This window comes from Camelus bactrianus, chromosome 30, assembly GCF_048773025.1.
Source record: "Camelus bactrianus isolate YW-2024 breed Bactrian camel chromosome 30, ASM4877302v1, whole genome shotgun sequence".
NCBI lineage: Eukaryota > Metazoa > Chordata > Mammalia > Artiodactyla > Camelidae > Camelus > Camelus bactrianus.
In genome coordinates, this window is record NC_133568.1 from 25,945,459 (window position 1) to 25,964,987 (window position 19,529).

Here is a 19,529-nt window from a genome sequence, read left to right on the forward strand (position 1 = left end):
TAATTTTTAAACACCAATAATACCAATAAAATGGCCTAGACTATTTACTCTAAATTTTCTTGTAGCCTCCCGTAAAGTCCTATCGCTGGCAATATTTCAGCCTGACTAACTTTCAGTCCCCTTCCATCCTCTTGAATTTTGTTGCCTTGGTGAATTTGATGGCTTTCCATCCTTGCTCTCAATCTTCCAAGCTACTTTGGAACACGAACAGGCTCTAACGTGAACTCACGTGCTCTTTTTCCTCCTCTCCTTCCTTCCTTCCTTGTTTCAGCATTTGCTTTTCCTGGCCACACATTCAAACCTTACATCACCACAGGGTATACAATTATCCATACAATGGTTCTCAAAGGGCATCGGCATCTTTCCAGTCCTGCTCCAGACCTGCTGAGTCAGAAATGCTGCCAGCCGCACCCAGGAGTCTGCCCTGTAACAAGCCCCTGGGGGGACTCCGATACGTGTCAAGTCTGAGACCAGGGGCTTTAAGCTGTACAATTTAAGGACAGCAATTGTACCCATGACCTGGTCGGGTGCCTGGAATGCACTATGTATGGGATAAAAAATAATTTTTGGATGAATGCGTTAATCCTTTAAAAAAAAAAATTCTCAATACTCAAATGCTTTGTACAAAAAATATCTGAAAACTTCTGTTGTGTTCCTGGGACCACTCTGCCCAGAAAGGACTGCACTTCAGCACGACTTGGAGCGGTTCCTTTTTAAGTCCTCATTTCCTCTGAAAGGATGTTGGGAAAACCAGTCGAAGTGCTTCAGGATGCTTGCGTGAAAGGGTCCAGAGTGGAGGAGAACACAGCGATGTTATTTTCACACTGATCCTCTTAGGAAAAAAAGGATATTTCAGTTGCTATGACTGGTCCTCTGTCGGGAGCCCTGCCGCAGAGTTTTTTTTTTTTTTTTTTTAAAGAAAGATGGAAAATGCAGTCAAAGGAATTGCGATTAGGATCCAGACTCTAATAGCGAGGCGGGGAAGATCAAAAGGCTTACATGAAAGAAGAAATATCTCACAGCAGCTTTCATCTTGGAAGTGTCGCAAACAGCTTCCACGGAGGCCAGCGAGCCACAGGTGTGCTCCGTGTGAGCAGGTGAGCGAAACAGAGAGACAGTCAGGCTGCGATGAATTCTGGTCTATCACACATTCGTCCCAAGGTGCCTTTCTGCATCTGGTGTATATTTTAGTGCATGTAATTTTTTAGCTGGTACTTTTCAAGCATGTAAAAGATCTCACAGAATCTGAAGGGGACATAAGATGGTCAACAAGCCTAATGAGGCAGCTTCTCCAGTGGTTCCTGGGAACATATTGAGAAGACTTCTGTGTTTATCAAAAGGAAGAGATACATGGCTTCTGTTTTCATCACTCCTAAATGGATGTTATAGCTAGTTACCAGAATTGTCCAACCTAGAAACATTTAAAAAGTCTAAAAGCCAATGGGAAATGGAGGGTTTAACGAATTCATACAATATAACAATTTTAATTGAAAGAGTAGGGATGGTATTAGCTTAATATGTAGTATCTATGTAATATGACTATAATATTGCATTAAATAATTATTATAATTATTTATGTTATTTTAAAATAATTGCAAAATAATTATTTTACAAAATTCAAAAAAGAATTATCCTGATCTAATAACTAGGAAGTGTTTATTTAGCTGCTTTTGAAAGAATCCACTTTTAATTCCAAGAAGTAATGTTACTAGAATGCTGGAAAATTGTTCACATCACTCCAAGAACTATCTTGGAAAATTCGACAGTTCCAGAAGGGAGTGTTTTGAATTTAAAAATATGTCCCAGTAAAAATATTTATCAGCCATGTCAGTTTTCCATCACTGCCATAATACTTTGCCACAAATTGAGTGGCTTAAACCAAGCACATTTCTCATCTTACTGTGTGTAGTTCAGAATCACATGTGGGTCTTATGGGGCTAAAACCCAGGTCCTGCAGGGCTACATTCCTTTTTTATGCAGGTTCGAGGGGAGAACCCCTTCCCTGCCCCTTTCCAGCTTCCAGAGACTGACCACATCCCTTGATCCATGGCCCTCCTCCACCATCTTCAAGCTAGCACCTCACCCTTGTTCTGACATCACATTTCTCTCTGACGCTCCACTCTCCTGTCACATTTTTCCAATTTCAAAAATTCCTGTGATTATAAGGGGCCAGCCTGAATAATCCAGGCCAGTCTCCCTATTTTAAAGTCAGCTAAGTAGTAACCTTTATTCCATCTGCAACGTCAGTCATCCCTGACTACGCAAGATGACACAGTCACACGGTCTGGGGACTGGGATGCGGGCATCTTTGCGGGGCTAGTATTGTGCCTACCACACCAAACACTCAGGGGTTTTATGAAAATATTCACTTCTTTACAGGTGTTCTGCTTTGGTTACTCTAAAATGAATAATCTGTAAAAATAGTTTATTGTCTCCCAGGACGTACTTAGTATGGCCACTGCATTTAGGAAATCTTTTATTACAATTCCCAATGTTCTCTCTGAACAGATACAATGATAACAACATTTCCTAAGGAATTATTATATGCAGAAGAGAAAAAACCGTTATAAATCAGTCCTTAAGAAGGCGCCACGCTTCATGTTATATATCAATTAAGCATTAGAAAGAAAAGATGGCACCAAGCTAGTGAAATCAAGCGTTATCAAAGGATAATGTATGTGACACCATTTAAGTCTTGAAACGTTATTATGGGAAAACCTAGGAGACTAAGGGAGTTTGCATAAAGGCTGGAAAAGCCCAACTGGAAATAATTGGCCCCACGACAAACGTTCAGGGTCTACTGTCTGACGGGGTTATTTGAAAAGGTTCTATTAGCTTTTCAAAGAAGCATAAGATATAACTCATTACATCATAGTCCCTTGCTCTTCAATTTGTCAATGTTGTAAACATTAAAAAAAAAAAAAAAAGTTTATGCAGCTTTTTCCCCAAGAAAACTTGGTCAATGCTGCATTGATTCCAAGGTCACGATATGTCAGCGTTAAGCTGCTTCTTTCCTTAAAACATGTTTATGTTCTCTGTTAAACAAGCCTGCCAATCAATATGCACCGTGGACTTACAATCCTCAATCTAGAAATACAAGTAATTCTAGTGAACTCTGATACAATTTACTTTTTTTCAGTTTTTAAGTTTTCTCACATGGAGCTGTTTTGCCTTTGCTCTGATTAGTGGTGACATAGGAACTGGATTATAGTATCGATGCCCACTACTAATGCCGTCGTCACACCGTGTGCCGTGCACAGCGTCACTGTATCACAATAAGAAAAAGCCTCAATTCACAGTACCTAAATTGAGCAAAATGTCCCGGAGGGCGTATTTGCAGGCATCAATTTAATGTTACTATCCCTGTTCAGCTGCATTCCTCTGGGTTTGGTGATACCCACGTGCAGCTGCAAAGGAACTGCTTTACTTTAAAAGAAAAATTAAAATATGTAAGTGTGACGTATACAGCAAGGCATACTCCATTCTTACCATGGTCAGTGGGACCTGTGTTCTAATAATGGCAAAGATTTCCATGATCCAATACCTGTCTTTCAACTGCCAAGGACTCAAGCTACTGGCTTCAATGAGTACCTTCGTCTTCCTTCAAGGCGACCCGCCGCAGAATAACCCTGGATTATTGGCAAACCCCGCTGCAAATCATCCCACAGTTCTCTCTGCTGTTAGTGCTTGTTCTTTACTTAAATCTAAATTGTTGACAGATGGTTTTTCGATTGTGCATAAATATTACTAAGAAAATATTAGCTTCCAAAAAAGGAAACAAAAATTTTAAAAACCCACTCTTCCCTGTAACTAATATTTTTGTCTTCCCTACGCTCAAATGCATTTAATACTTTTTTAATAGTTCAAATTATATTTCTCTAGCGTCTGATGCCTTGCACAAGCACAACCAGAGGAGAGAATGATTGACTTTCCGTGATGCACTAAACCCAAGCTTATCAGTTTTTCTTTCATCTGATCTCCCATGGTTAAATCTGACTAGAATATCATCGGGCTAAATTACATTTTATTTTGAGTTACTAAGAGTATTTAACTATTAAATTAGTTTTGAATAGCATTTTTCAAATAGTCTCAGCAAGAAGAACTTCAAACAGCCCTTTCTCAGGTAAATGAGGCAGCGACTTGCATCTATAACCCTGTTGTACATCTCACCCAGAACTATGAAAAAGAACCTGCTTAGAATTAATTGACAGCAACTACACTGCATGACTGTAATTCCCTACCATTCTTTGAATAGCAAAATCATTTCAAAAGTAGAAAATTTTGAAAGGGCTTAGATGTAATTGATGGATAGGTCCAAGCAAATTATCCACTATTTTTCTTCATTTTTGAAAATCACTTGACTGAAACATGAATAAAACCTCAGCTACAGACTGGTCAAGGCATCTATTCTGAGGTGTACAGTCACGCGATTGAATTTATTGTCTATGATCTGAATAAACAAATGGCCATGAAGGTGGAAGCCACACCTGAATCCCATGTGGTCCTGGTCTCCCAGACCTGTCATCAAGCATCAGAATCACTGTCATTTAGCCCAGTGCTTTTCTTCCCAAGTTACCACCGAGAGTGTATCGTGGATGCAGGTAGCTGTTTGTAAACACCCTTTATGGATTTTGAAATGTGGTAAACCAAACTTAGACACAAAAATTCTCAAACAAGAAAAAAAAACTTTATTTGGCATAATACAAGTACATTTACTAGAGAGGAAAAAACTACAAGTAATAGGAAAGAACAAATCTGACTCCGAATTAGATCTGTTCCTTTGACTTCAGCCCTGGGCTCTGTTTCCCAGGCTGAGTCTCGCTGGCTCAGCACCTTTTGTAAAAGAATGTTGCCTACAGCCTGAAATAGACAGGAGAGCCCGTTCTCAAGGCTCTGGCCTGTAAGAGTGTTGATACTTTACCATTCATACAAAGATAAAAGGCTGCAAGATAGAAAATAACATTTGTTTTGTTGGAGGTTTACAGAGACACGATGATCTGACCCACAGCTGTAAGAACACAGGATTCTGAGAACAAAGAATGCCTACACCAATAAGTTTGCAACAACCAAGCATGCCCCCGCCCCTTTTTTAGGAGCCTGAATTCTGACCTGGGGAAGATGCTTCTCCAGGACACTAGTCTGCCATCTTCTCAGTCTAACAGCCTTCTGAATACAGTCATTATTCCTTGCCCCAGCACCTCGTCTCCTGATTTATTGGCCTGTTGTGTGGCGAGCAGAAAAAAAATGTGGACTCAGTAACATATATACTTGTGTGTATATATATGTGTATTTGTGTATGTTTTATATATATATATGAGATGGTCTTGCTCTCATCCATCAAATTTTATTTTGATAAATAAAATAATCTCAGTATATAAAACACTTACTATGTGCCAGGCCCTGGTCCATAATCTTTAAATTTCATCTTCACCACATCCTTCCACAGCTATTTGGCAAGACAGGATGTCAGAACTTAGAGAGGTTAAATCAGGTACAGATGTACGGGTGTACATCAGCAGAACTGGAACTGGAATCCAAGCTGGTCTAATTGCAAAGGGGTTTGCATCCCTTTGCTCACACCGCCGTAACAGAATGTCACAGACTAGGCAGCTTAAACAACAGAAATGTATTTTCTCGTAGTTCTGGAGACTGGAAATCTGAGACCAAGATGTCAGCAGAGGTGGTTGGTTCCACCTGAGGCTCCTCTCCTTGACTTGCAGAAAGACGCCTGCTTGCTTCGTCCTTACGTGGCCTTTTCTCTGTGTGCACATCCCTGGAGTCTCTTCCTCTGCTTATAAGGGCACCAATCACGTTGGATCAGGGCTCCACCCTTAGGACTTCACTTAACCCTAATCTGGACCAGCCAGATTGATCTTTCTAAAGCATAAGTCATATTACCTCACTTCCCAGCTTATGTGCTCCTGTGTATTCAAAGGAAGCGCTGAATGAGACAAATCTCCTTAACCTAGCCCACGGTGCTCCTGAAGAGGGGGACCCACCTACATCTCTGACGTCGCCCCTTTCCGCTCCGCCCTGCTTTCCATCCCTCGTGTCCATCGAGCTTGGCCTTTTATCCCTGGAGCTTCACGGTTGCTGTGCCTTGTGCTTGAGACATCTCTGGCCAGTTGCAGATGGTTTGCAATTTGACATCGCTTGGATCTCTGCTCAGAAAGGTTCTCTTCTTCTCCTTAGTTAATTAACAACTCTTGCCTCTACCCCTACACCATCGGTGACCTTATTCTGCCTCATTTTTCTTCATCTGTCACTAAAAGAAAATGCATGGCTTTGTATTTGTTTATTTGTTTACTTCCTGTCTCTTCCCATTAGCAATGTTAACACCATGACAAGGGCTTTGTCCCTTGTGCTCCGTTCCTTGACTTCAGCGTATAGAACAATGCTTGACTCACAGGAAGATTTCAGTGACTATCTGAGTCAATGATTGCATGAATAAATGAATGATGTTCTTTAGTGGTCCAAAGAGAACATATATGATTACTTCCAGAAGTAAAAGCCAGGCTCAGCCTTTCTCCTTGTCAATAAATAGCCTCTAAAATACATAGTGAATACTGAAAAATTATGTTAGTTACTATTTCTCACACTGTGTAGAGGGACATGATTTGGGGGATGATCTGTAAATTGTAGGAATGCTTTTTTTGTGTGGCAAAGGAGCTAGAATCAAGACGTGTAACATTTAGATGCCAGGAGCTTAAGAACTTTTAAAATTCACTGCAACAATGAAGGAAGTAAAGAATGGAGAGAGGAGGAACCCATGTCATAGTCTGGAAGCAAGATTAAAAGTATTTTGTGTGCTTACCACACTGGGGTTACAAATAACGAAGAGCAGAATGACCTCCAAAAACTAAACGTTGCAAATGGATTTCTGACACAGGAAGGTCTTCTGAATACCCTGCAGTCGGTGACGGGAAGGCTGTAGGTGTCACTCGTCTCATTAAACAAAATATAGCACTTTTCTCTGCACGCGTTTTAACCGCTCTCAGTATTGCTACTGTCGTCTTCAAAGGGTTGACCCCAGCAACTTTTAGAAGTGATTTCTTTGAAAAACAGAAAAGCTCCTTGCATAATTCCCACAAGCAGCCAAACAGGTTGGACTAAATCCTCCTCATCTCTGTCTTCTACTCTCTTTTATCTGTTTTCCGTTTTTCTCTGTAGCCATTGCTTTATTTTCCTTTCTGATCCAACTCTGTGGTGATTTCAGGGGCTGGATTGAAAAACGGTGGAAACCCATCAGTGAAAGAGAAGCTTAAATAAGATGTAAAGAAAACCGTCTTTCCAATTTTAATAATATACAATAATAATAGATTTTAGGTATATTACTGTTTATAATTTTCAAAATACTTTTAACATAAATCATTTCATTTAAAGTCTCATTGCCACCTTCTCATAGATGGAGCAGGACAGATACTAATATTTCTTTACCATAGAAACAAGATCTTAGCCTTGAAGACATAATCACTGTTGCTCTGGAAAATAACTCTTTTAGCAAATATCATACTGTCAGTCCTTTACTTGCTTAACACAGGGGTTTATATTTTTCTCTCACTTTTATTTCAAAATTTGAAATTTAAGTTAGCAATCTTAACCAAAGTGTCCTCCTAGGTGAATCAGAAAAGAAAAGAAAATAGTCATTTATTCCACAATAAACCATTTTTTAAAATGCATGGACCGTTTTATTCCATATAGCCTTATTGAGGTAATATCTATATACAAAAAAAGCTGCACATATTTATTGTATGTAGTTTAATGAGATTGAACATATGCGTACAACATTGGTACCATCACCACAGTCAAGAAGTGTGTAGATCACACAATGAAAAGCATCAAGTCCATTGACATCGTAAGGGCTTGCCAGGGCATTACTGAGAGAGTGACGAATAAAATCCAACATTTTGATATCCAGATAATCCTCCAAACCTGGTAAATGGCAGCCCCTCTCCCCCAGGCTATTCAGTAGCCCTTGTCTCCTCCCACGGCCAACCTCTGTTACAATACCACTTCAATTTCAATCCACTTTTCCCAGTGAACATGCCAGAGCCCCGCCTTACATTGTTAGTGGAGCAGATAACGCCCTGAAGAACCATATTCAAGGTACTCAGAGGCTGGCAGGTCACACTGACACCAGGGCATCTCTGGTCCGGGAGACTTTATGGATGTTCCCTCATTGAAACCCTGCTGCACGGAGTAGTCAAATATTCCTTTGCTGTCCCCTGTGTAGTCAATTTCCATATTTCAATTATGAGACACTAGAAAAGTTTCCACAAATTTCCAGCTAGAGTTGTACTTTTCAACTGTTCTCTCTTGGTCCAACAGTGAGCCAACCTCGTAGCCTTCAGGGCACTCTTTTTAATCAGGTTTTTACCCTAGTGCTGCCGGGTAAATGAAACAGGACGGCCATTAATTAGGATGGCAGAGCAGCACATTTGCTTAGATGCCATCGCCAGGACCTAAGTCTCCACGACAGGGCTACGGCTGAAGGAAAGAGCTTGACTCTGCTTTTTTCAAAACAAAGAAAAATAATTTTCATCTTCTATAAAATTATGATGAGATACTCCTCTTACAGCTTTCTGCAGGCTGGAGGGGAGTGGAATATTTTAGGCTTCCTTGCAGCTCTAGTTAAGAAAAGCCCTCTGGGTACTTAGTCTAACCTCTTTCCTCTGTCTCAACACTCCCACGTGTCAAGATTCAGAATGGCTTTATATTATTTCTGAAATAGTTTTTTTTTTTTTCTTAACACTGTAGGTGCTGTCAGTGAGTTTGGTGAACTCTTTGAGGCTTTGTGAGCTCTGTGTTCGGTCCCCCAGTCTCCTGACTCAGTATTTTTTAGAGGAAACCAAGGGGCCGGTCCTAGTTCACATCTTTGTTTAAGCTTCCACGTGCCTGCTGAAAGCCTTTTGCTTTGTGGAGCTGGATGTGGCTTTGCACTGACCCTGCAGACATGCTCTTTGCTAGAAAGTAGCGTCCTTCACTTCCGTTATGCAGCCAAGGCTAAGTGGGTGGTCAGCATTTGGACGTATCCTCCAAAAATTTCTTTTGAGAATAAAAGAATTTTACGTACAAAATCATATGATCTGGTTATAAACCTACTGAGACATTCCCTCAGACTAAAATGTTACTGCAAAAACATGTCGAATAATGAAATTAAGTAATAAGATGATTTTTTTCAGGCACTTCACAGTGTTTTTGTAAACACTTAACTAAATGCTTACAATGTAACAAAATGTATAAAAATTAGAGAACTACGAAAATAAGTGCTTTCTGTGATTTAGCAGTAGCCATAATAACTAATTATTTTGCAACCAAGCTTAACAAAAATCAGTGTGATTTTTGGTTGCCGGAGGTGGAAAGAGAAACAAGGAAGCAAGGCGAGGGGATAAGGCAGCCCGGCCTGCGGGTGTCTGTGCGCACCTACACGGTGCTCTGGTCTCACGCTGAAAATTACTGCCCAATTAGATGTGCGCTTTGACATCTGGGGACTCCTGGGTTTGGGGGTGGGTTTCGAGTGGCCCAACCTCAACTCCCACTGCCCCCTCCACTCACAGAAAAGGTCCCTGAGCCAATCCTTGTCATGGAGACCAGCTGCAGTGCCTGCTTATCCCTAAGCGGAGGGTTCAGTTCCCTGACAGCCCACAGAACTATTCAAACACGCCAACCCTGTCCTCTGGGAACCAGGGGCCACCTCACCCTATTGTTACTGCAAAGCCTGCTGCCCACCATTGCAGCCTGTTCACTGTTCCCGAGTGCGACCCCTGTGTGATCCTACAAGCCAGGGCTGTGAATCCATGTGGCCAATAAACTGTCATCTGTCTCATCTGTCCGGGGTCATTGTCACGTCTTTGGCCATCCCCAAAAGCCTCCTTCACCAACAGGAGAGAGAGGAAGCTACCAAAGTACACACAGCTCCATCTATGCTTGTAAATTTACATTCACCGATTCTTCTTATATGCATATTTTTATCCTTTAACTAAAGATCAAAATGTAGAACTTGTTATTAATTTATGATGCTCTCTTCTGTTCTTAATTTTGGAATTCTCTGCATGGAAGATTTCTTCCCTGGAAAAAATCTCCATCGCCCCTTAATGAGAACTAGCTTTGTCACACACGTGTGCTCCAGCCAAATGGACCGAAGGATAGTCTTAAAATTGTTTCCCGATGGATTGAATAAAAAGAGATCGAGGAGAAATGTTCTCTTCTAAAAATAATTGAGCACACATATAATGACCGATAAGTGGCTCATTCGCAATGAGTATTTCATACAGTTTTTGTCTAAGAGATCTCCTGGAAATGAAGTTGTCTTTCTATTATATCATAAACTGCATCTCAAGGTCAGAGAAATATGAACTAGTCTAGGGTTAAAATGCAAGTAGTCAGGTAGACAAGACTGAGCTACGGTCTTTGGAAATGTGCCAGAAAATCCCCCTCGTTCAAATGTTTCTTGCTCTGCGGAGATTCCCGCTCTTGTGTCCAATTCTTTTTAAATGATTCATTCAGAAAAACTGGGATAAAAGAAATATATTACCTCATGCAAGTAATATTTTTTAAAATTTATTTTTCCAAAGCTAAGTGCAGTGTTCTTAGGGAAAGTGATTGAAGATAGAAGCATGTGATGTTGGTCAGAAAGAAAAAAAAAAAAAAGGGTATGGCATCCAGGACTTTTAGCTCACCTGGGGACACTTTGTGCTTGCCTATCACAATGAGGTCAAAAGCAGTGACTCGTGGTGTCGCAAGAGGAAGGCCACTAAAGACAAATAAATGTCACTTCTTTCCCGAGGGCTCGTTCTACATAATAGCTCCTGGCATTTCAAAAAAATTGTTCGAAGTCAACTTTGTTTTGACACATGATAATATTAATCTCACTGAGTGTTTGTGGGGATCAAATGAAAGCATGTGTGCAAGAGGCCTGGTACCCCCCATCCTTCCCGATAGGTCCTCAATGAATGCTAGCTCTTCTGTGGTCTTGAATATTTACTTGCACCGTTCTTCATTGTATAAAAACAATGAAGCTTTATTTTCCCTTCTGCAATTTAATTATCTTATCATTTTATCTCCCTAGGGTGAAGGGCAAGCCTATATACTGTCTATCTAAACCTACCTTCGTCTATGTGTATTTAGTCTAACCCAATATCTTGTCCTTATTCAATAATTTCATGCATAAATAATTATCTCTTGGTGCTTACTTTGTATCTTGTACGTGTCCAGGTCCAGGCCTTCAGCCGCCTCGAGCGCCTTGTGCTACTTCCAACATGGCGTCCGGGTCTAGAAGAGGGAAGGGAACCCCTTATGCGACCTCAGGGAAAGGCGCCTTAGCTTCACTCCTTTTAGTTCCTTAGGTTCACTCATTTCAGTCTCAAACGGCATAAAACTGAAGAGTGACTTTTCACTTCCTGTATTTTTCATATTTTTCATCCTAAATTTTCAAGGTTAATGGGACCTACATTTGCACTCTGTTACCTAAAACTCAGTGTCTACCACTAAAGGGAAAACACAGTTGCTGAGAAATTCCTCTTAGCCCAGAAAGAAAGGTGAGTCAGCACTGAGACTCAGGGTCCAGAGATAGCATCTCTGCCCAAATGGGATGCTCCTGTCATTCCTTGTGGCAGCAAGTCTCATGATTCAGCTGGGGTGTAGAGCTGAATGAAAACCCGATAGGGAAAAAGGAAAACCCAAATACAATAGGTTATTTTCATAATTTATGCCTGCTACAAATATTAATGCTCATTAAAAATTATTAGTCACATATACTCCCAGGCCAAAAAGTCCAGTTGCTGTGTATAAAAATGCAAGTATACAGTTTGAAACGCCTCAAGTTACTGTCCTTCAAATCAGCAGCCAAGTGCATTCCTTTAGCCAAAAACAAAATAAAACTTTTAAAAAGTCTAGTTGTATAAATGAATCATAAATTTCTCAGGCCAGATGGTATTAAGTCCCAGCCTGCCAAATACCTCCACCATCTACGGTCCTACAGTCAATGAAATTAGCACTGGTTGGCACTTTGAATTGTCAAGTGTTAATTTGCTAGACGTTCGCAATCTTCCTTACGCCAGCTGCATGGTAGTAGCTGTTTTTATAGGAGCTGTTGTAAAAATGTATTAACGTTTTAGAGACCACAGTCATTTTTCACAGGTGTCTGGGTCCCTTTTGGAAACGTACACAAACAAGAAGCAAGTTACTGAGGGAAAACTTTGGGTCCAGGGTTCCGACCACCTGAATTCCGAGAGTAGCTGTGCTGGTTGTCCACTTAGATCAGCCACTTGACTTCTCTGGACTTCATTCTCTGTAGCTTAAAGATATTTCCTTCTTCAGTGGTTCTTTTTCACTCTAATATTCTGTGATGCTGCAATTTTATTCTAAGGCTAATTTTGACTTAAGACTAGATTTGTGTTTGAAAGTTCTTCCATACTTATTTCTTTTTTTTTCAATTGAAGTATGGTCTGTTTACAATGTTGTGTTAATTTCTGGTATACAGCGTAGTGATTCAGATATAGACATATATTCCTTTTCATATTCTTTTTCATTATAGGCCATCACCAGGTATTGAATGTAGTTCTCTGTGCTGTACTGTAGGACCACCTATTTCTAAAATGTCTCTCTGCTGGATAAGAGGCTCTAGCCCAGAGTTAGCATTCTTAGGAGTTGGTAAGTGTGTCAAAAGCATCATTGAGAATTTAATAAAAGCCATAGATGCTTTCCTAGAAAACGCATATACATACAAAATCTTGTATGATGTTCTAAGGGTTGGCTACATATATGGAGCATTATGGAATTATAAAAACCAAGATAAAGTACCTTGGTTTTCTTGTGCACCTTGTACATTATTTAAAAGAATATCCAGAACCCACCTATTAGAAACTGTTTCGTATTCACTAGACTGATAACATAGATCTAATTTTCTATATGTGTGTGGAATTACGCACATCACAAACACTGGGCCAGTTATCACTGTTAAAGATTGGTCAATGACTGCTTCCAACCCAAGAATTTCTTGTCCACTGTTTTAACAGTAGATAATATATTTTGTGTGTCTATACCCTTGAACTTGTTACAGGCATTCCACATAGATGAACTCTAAACTCGTAATAAATCTGCATGTTGAGTATTATTTTCCCCTATAGACATACAGGAAAAACTCAGGGTCAAAGATTGTGAATCACGTATCCCCTCCAAGGTCATCCTGTTAGAACGCGACAGTCGGGTTCACAACCCAGGCTTATTCTAACTCCAGTGTCTTTTCCTCTCCATCACACTATCTACTTCTATTTAAAGAAAGCACGTGGAAAGAGCCTCTCTATTGCTGCAGTTCTCAGCAGATGTCTAGACAGTAGGTTTGGGGTCGGGAGCAGGCATCTGCATGATTTTAAATCCACCCACTAATTTCGATGCACCACGGAGCTTACAGATCGGGTCTCTGGAATGTCTAGGGAAGGGAGATGGGTAGCCGGATGTCCAGTCTACATGTCTAGCCATTTAGAGGTCCTTCTCCTGGAGGAGGGGTTGCCTTCCTAATTCAGTTTCTGCGAACCTGGGGAAGCGCACCGTCCCGTGGTGATTCGGACGCCCCCGGGTTGCCTGTGTTCCTCCTCCCACCGCCCACAGGGCTCTGTGCAGAGTGAGTGTGCGCACGTGTGTGCGCGCCTGCCTGCGCGTAGTCGGGGCCAGCGAGGGCGATGACGCGGGGCTCCCGCACGCGCCGCCCCTCCCCCAAGGGCACCCCCTTCCATGAGACGAGGGAAGCCGGCCTGGCTGCTGGGAGGATGGAAACTTTGCTCACTCATTATTAGGGGAGAGGCAGCTAAATGAATCATCTCCGAGAGCTGCTTTCTGCTCTCGGGGGGCGGTTTCTGGTTTCTAGGACAGAAGCTTTGCTTCAGGCGGAAAATCTTATTAGTTCTCCCAGTCCTATTGGTCTTCCTGACAACTTGTATATGTTCCTCCACTGAATAACTGTACTTCCCATTTGCAGGTAGGCCTTGCTTGCTTTTTTATTTTTAGATTTAAACCGGGAATTGAAAAGTCATGCATAGTTTAATCATTACCTAAATCTTATACACAATTATCTGTGTCTGTCTTAAACCAACACGGTCAAATATTTATGCGGCTTCCATAATATTGATGCCTTGCGTTCATATCTCATCAATAGAGGAATTATTCTTATTTTTTTAACCAAGAATTATATGGCACTTCTAGTGACTAGATATTATTTTAAATGTTTTGCAAATACTCGATCACTGTGTTCTTCATCACTCCGAGAGAACGATGCTGGTGTTGCCTCCGTTTTACAGAAGAGAGACCTGAGGAACAGAGAGGTTCACTAATATGTTCAGGGACACACAGCTGGTAACCAGTAGAGCTGGAATTCAACCCCAAGCAGGCTGGCTTCATTAATTTGTGAACTAACCATGAAATCAAGGACATATCAATGTAACTAGAAAACTGTGGTATGCAGAGTAATGCCCCAATCAAGATGCCCATGTTGACACGTGAAAGGGTTATGTTCAGTAGCAAAGGGGAATTAAAGTTGCAGATGGAATTAAGGCTGCTAATCAGCTGACCTTGAACTGGGGAGATTAACCTGGATTGTCAGGGAGGATAGTCAGGGAGGATGGTCAGGGAGGGCTCAGCAAATCAAGGATCCTTATAAGAGAAAGAGAGAGACAGGAGGATTGACGTCAAAGAGGGAGATGTGAAGACAGAGGCAGAGGCCAGAATGCCGTGGAGCCACGGGGCACGGAACGCTGGAAAAGACAGGGAAACTGATTCTCACCTGAAGACTCCAGAAGCAATGCAGCCTACATCTCCCATTTGAGACTTCTGACCTCCAGAAATGTCAAGTAATAACTTTGTCCTGTTTTAAGCCACTGTATTTATTTATAGTAGTTCGTTACAGCAGCGAAGGAAAACTAATACAAAATAACTGATTATCCGCAAGTGATGTTCAAAGAATCCAGACCTCAGAGTTCAGGTTCACCATTTACCAGGTATGTGAACCTCGAGCGATTAATGAAAACTCTCTGCATGTCTGTTGATCTTTCTGTAACATGGAGACAGGCATATTTACTATGCGTAATTGTTGGGGCTGAATTGGCACAAGGTGAAAAATGGCACCACCTAAAGCACAGCTTTGTTTTTTGAGGGAAAGTTTTCCTCTGGAACCGTGCAGAAGATTAAAGTAGCGAGCATGTGTGCAGCCTGATGTGAGTATTAAAATAGGTGGTGCATGCAAAGCATCACCTGCAGAAAGCTGGAATGTAATGTATGCTCGAAGAGTGGTGCTGATGACGACGAAGGCGATGGTATCAATAGGATGAAGGGGGGGTGGGGGTAGGGTTGAATCAGAGACTTGGGACGTGCACTCGAGAGTATTCGTGTTAGAGTGAAGTGCTTTAGAAGCAGACTTGACTTCCAATCCAACTCCATCACCCACAATCTCTGCTTTAGAGCAAGTTTCTTCAAGCACTGAAACATCTAGAAATGCCAAGCTCCTGGGGTTGTTGAGAGGTCCGGCTGATTTGGCTTCAGTAGAGGATCTGGAAGGGAGCAGGCACTCAGTAAATGTCCTCTCAGGATTAGAATCCACGGCTCCATGCTTCAGTTCACTGGAGATTTTACACTAAAAACTTCAACCACTATCCGTCCCCTCTTAAGTAATGGAAGCATTTGGGAATTTTCCACTTTTGCCCAAATCCAGCATGACTCTCACAAATAGGTTCTACTTTCTACGTTCTCAGGAATGTTTAATGACCAATGGTACTCAAAATCAAAATAACATGGAGCAGTTCTGCCAAAAACAGAGTTATCGAAGACTGTATCAATAGCTGGGAAATAATAGCACCAATAAAGTGCTGGGATTTGAGGTTGTGATGAGAAGTGGCAGCTGTTGTTGGTCCCCTGCATGTCTACCAATCGCTTGGCTCATTCATACAGTCAGCCAGTCCTGACTTCAGGCAGAGAGATTATATGCTAAAATGACAACTGCAGAGCTGACCCTGCTGGGGCAGGAAAGCAAGACCCAAAACCAGCTACCAGCCAACCATGGGGGCGCATTACTGAGCGCCCTTCTGAGGAGCGCTGCGTCCTTTGTGTAGAGTTCGTCTTGGGCTGGTTACTTACATTGGAAAAGGAAAGAACATCTGATTTTAGGAAAATAGCAAAACTAATCCATCCTCAAATTATTTATTTCCCCAATATGTTGATACTGTTTTCTATTTTGATATTTTTACAACAACAAGCTCACCTAATGGAAAGAACCCTGATAATCATATTTGTCAGTGTCGCAAGTCCTCAAGTGTCACTCAGTGCTGGTGAAGCCACCGAGCGACTCATCTGCCAGTTGCAGCTAGAATGGTCAGAGATTTTTCTGTTCAGAATATTCAATTATAAAGTGTTCATTTCAGTTGTGACACCTAATAAACATATCATTGGGTACTTGAAAAAAAACCTTTGAAGAGGAAGAAAGTGTGTCTCTGTAATCATTATCATTTGAAGATGCGAATTAGAAATAAATAATGCTGATTTATAAACAGCATAATCTCACTTCCCTGTGCAATGGAGTTGTTTTCAGTTTCTTGACAATTAACCAAGTCAGCATTATTTTCAGTGAAATGTCTGGCTTTTTAAATTGTAGGTGTACCTCTTTATGTACCAAACCATTCTTTTAAACTAAGGTTATAATAATTAATTAATATTTTAATGTATATACATATGAAATAGAGTGCTTTATGTTAACTAGAAAGATGTATTTTTCAGAGGACTTAATTCCATGTGACACGTGTGTGTATATATATGTAGTTGTGTGGTAGTCATGGTATAAATATGTCTGTGTGGGGTGAAGGTGGAAACAAAAAAGTCCTTTATTACTAACAGTTAATATGACACAACCACTAAAACCAGCTGTTAATTTTGAACTTTTGAATCCAGAGAAAATCTTATGAGATCACAGTCCTGGAAATTATTCATTTATGAAAATGATTTTAAAAATTGAGAGTAAAAATTAACAGCAATAATTGGGGAGTCAAAATAATTGGTAGTTTGTTCTTCTTAGGAACTTAAAGTGTTTCTTTTTTCCATGGATTAATTTGCCTTCAGGAAAATATTGCTGTTTATTAGTAAGAATTTAAAATCTTCTGTCTGTCAGGGATCAAGAGAGTCTCTGGCAAGAAGTGCACGTGTGTTTGCTCAGTAAGTTTTACCAGTGCCCAGACAAAGCAAACCAGCCCTGTCTGGGCTGCTGCGTGAAAACAGGCAGGGGGCAAGTCTGAGAGAAGAACGCGGAATCTATGAGGAACTGATGACGTCAAGAATGAAAAGTACGACACTGGAGCTCAGGGACTCCTGAGAACTGGGGATTTCAGATCTTTTTTTAATTCCCTAGTATCTAGTAAAGGGGCCTGCCTGATTTTTAATGTCTTTATTGAAGTATGATTGACATATAAAAACTATACGTATTTATTGTATACAACCTGATGAGTTTGGAGACAATGATACCTCTGCGGTTTTCAGTAGAACTCAGAATCCCATAGCAGGTGGATTGGAACCTGATGTGTGAAGAAATTTTACCCAAACCTCTTAGAGCCGAGAAACTGAATCTCTGCCGAGAAAGAGCACAGCTGGCGCTGAGAGACGGGATGGAGATTTTCAGGCCAGTCCACGCAGGCGCGGGGCGGAGAAGGGCCAGGCAGGTGTCACCTGGAACGAGCTTTGGTTGGTTTCTTGCCAGCTGTGGCTCAGCAGGCAGACGCCAGCACACGTCGTTTGTTATTTTTTTATAAATAAAAATATAAGCAAATGTATTTTTACACTTAAGAAAAACTATTCCAGCATTCAAAATACTAAAAAAAAAAAAAAAAAAAGTATGTGATTAATACCTAAACCACCCAAACAGTAAAATGATAAGTTCTGAAAGACTGATAATAAAATAATGGTAATGTGAGGGGACTAGGATGTGTGGGTTAGACAGAGTGCCCAAGATGACCTGGGGCAAATCATCAGTGTAATATTTAACCTATCCTTGTACTGTAAACGCATTTATACCTTTGTTGATGCTTCCTCCCAGCATTACATTCCTGTATTTGTCTGCCTTTTTCTTTTTAATTTTTAAAGGAGAAAAAGTCTTTACCATTTACTATATAAATGATCCATGTTCATTGTTTAAAGTGTCAAGAAATAGAAAAAGGAGGAAGAGAAAAAACATCTCAAGTTTCCTCACTCAGAACATTTAGTTTCCATCTTCCAAAAATCTTATTTTATACAAAGACAAGAAGACTACATTGGAGAACTGAATCATGTAGCTAACTAAACTGATGGGCATTAGATAAACTGATGGATTAAGTTACACAGACAATAATGGTACCATATGTGAAGTAATAAGGGTCATCATAATTAAATGCACTTTGATCAAATTAAATAATTCCACAAAGCTAATTGAAAACAGAAATTAAGGTATAATTGAAAGAGTTGCTGAATTCATCAATATGCTTCATCACTTTAAGAATTCTCAGATCTTATAAGATTTCTCCGAATTAGCGATCAGAAAAAGTATTTATGAAAATTTGAGCATATGCCTTTATTTTTTAAATATGCATAGTTTTTACTATATTTTAAATATGTGCTGTATTAAATGCTCTGAACGATAACAAAGTTAGCATGCTGATTGACCTTCTATCTCTTGAGTTTATTGGTAATAATTTTACCTTTTCAGTTTGTGCCCCTCATGTTCTATCGTGTGGCCATGGTTTCTACAATTTCTCAGTTTCAGTTATCCACGTGAGTAAGTTCGATGGTTCTCGCCGCTTCGGTTCCATAGCTTCTGCACTCCTGAATTATTATGTTTTACTTATCTTTTTGTTATTGACCTTATTTCGATTGTTCAGTAGACCTTTTTCACTCTTCATTTGTTTCCCCTAAGACATACTTCTAGTTTTTGATTCATACGTATTTTATACAGATTTTTTGGCTTAGAATTAAAATTCTCATCCAAAGTGGCTGCACCGTTTTGCACTCACATCAGCCGTTAATGATTTCCTGTTGCTCCACATTATCCCCAGCATGTGCTGTGGTCAGTGTCCTGGATTTTGGCCACTGTTACAGGCGTGTGGTGGTATGTCATTGTTTTTGTAATTTGCATGTCACTGCTGACGTATTATAAGGAGCATCTTTTCAGATACTTACTTGCCATCTGTTCATCTTCTTTGATGCAGTGTTTGCTGAGGTCTTTGTCCCATTTTTTTAATCCAGTTGTTTGTCTTCCTGTCATTGAGTTTTAAGAGTTATTTGTATATTTTGGAAAATAGTCTTTTATCAGATACATCTTTTGCAAATATTTTCTCCCAGCCTATGGCTTGTCTTTCATTGTATTAAGTGTCTCTTACAGTAAAGATTTTTTTTTTATTTTAATGAAATCCAACTTATGAGTTATTTTTCATGGATCATACATTTGGTGTTGTATCTAAAAAGTCATCACCAAACCCAATGCTACTTTATTTTCAAAGAGGCAGCATTTACTTTTAGTTGTCAATTCT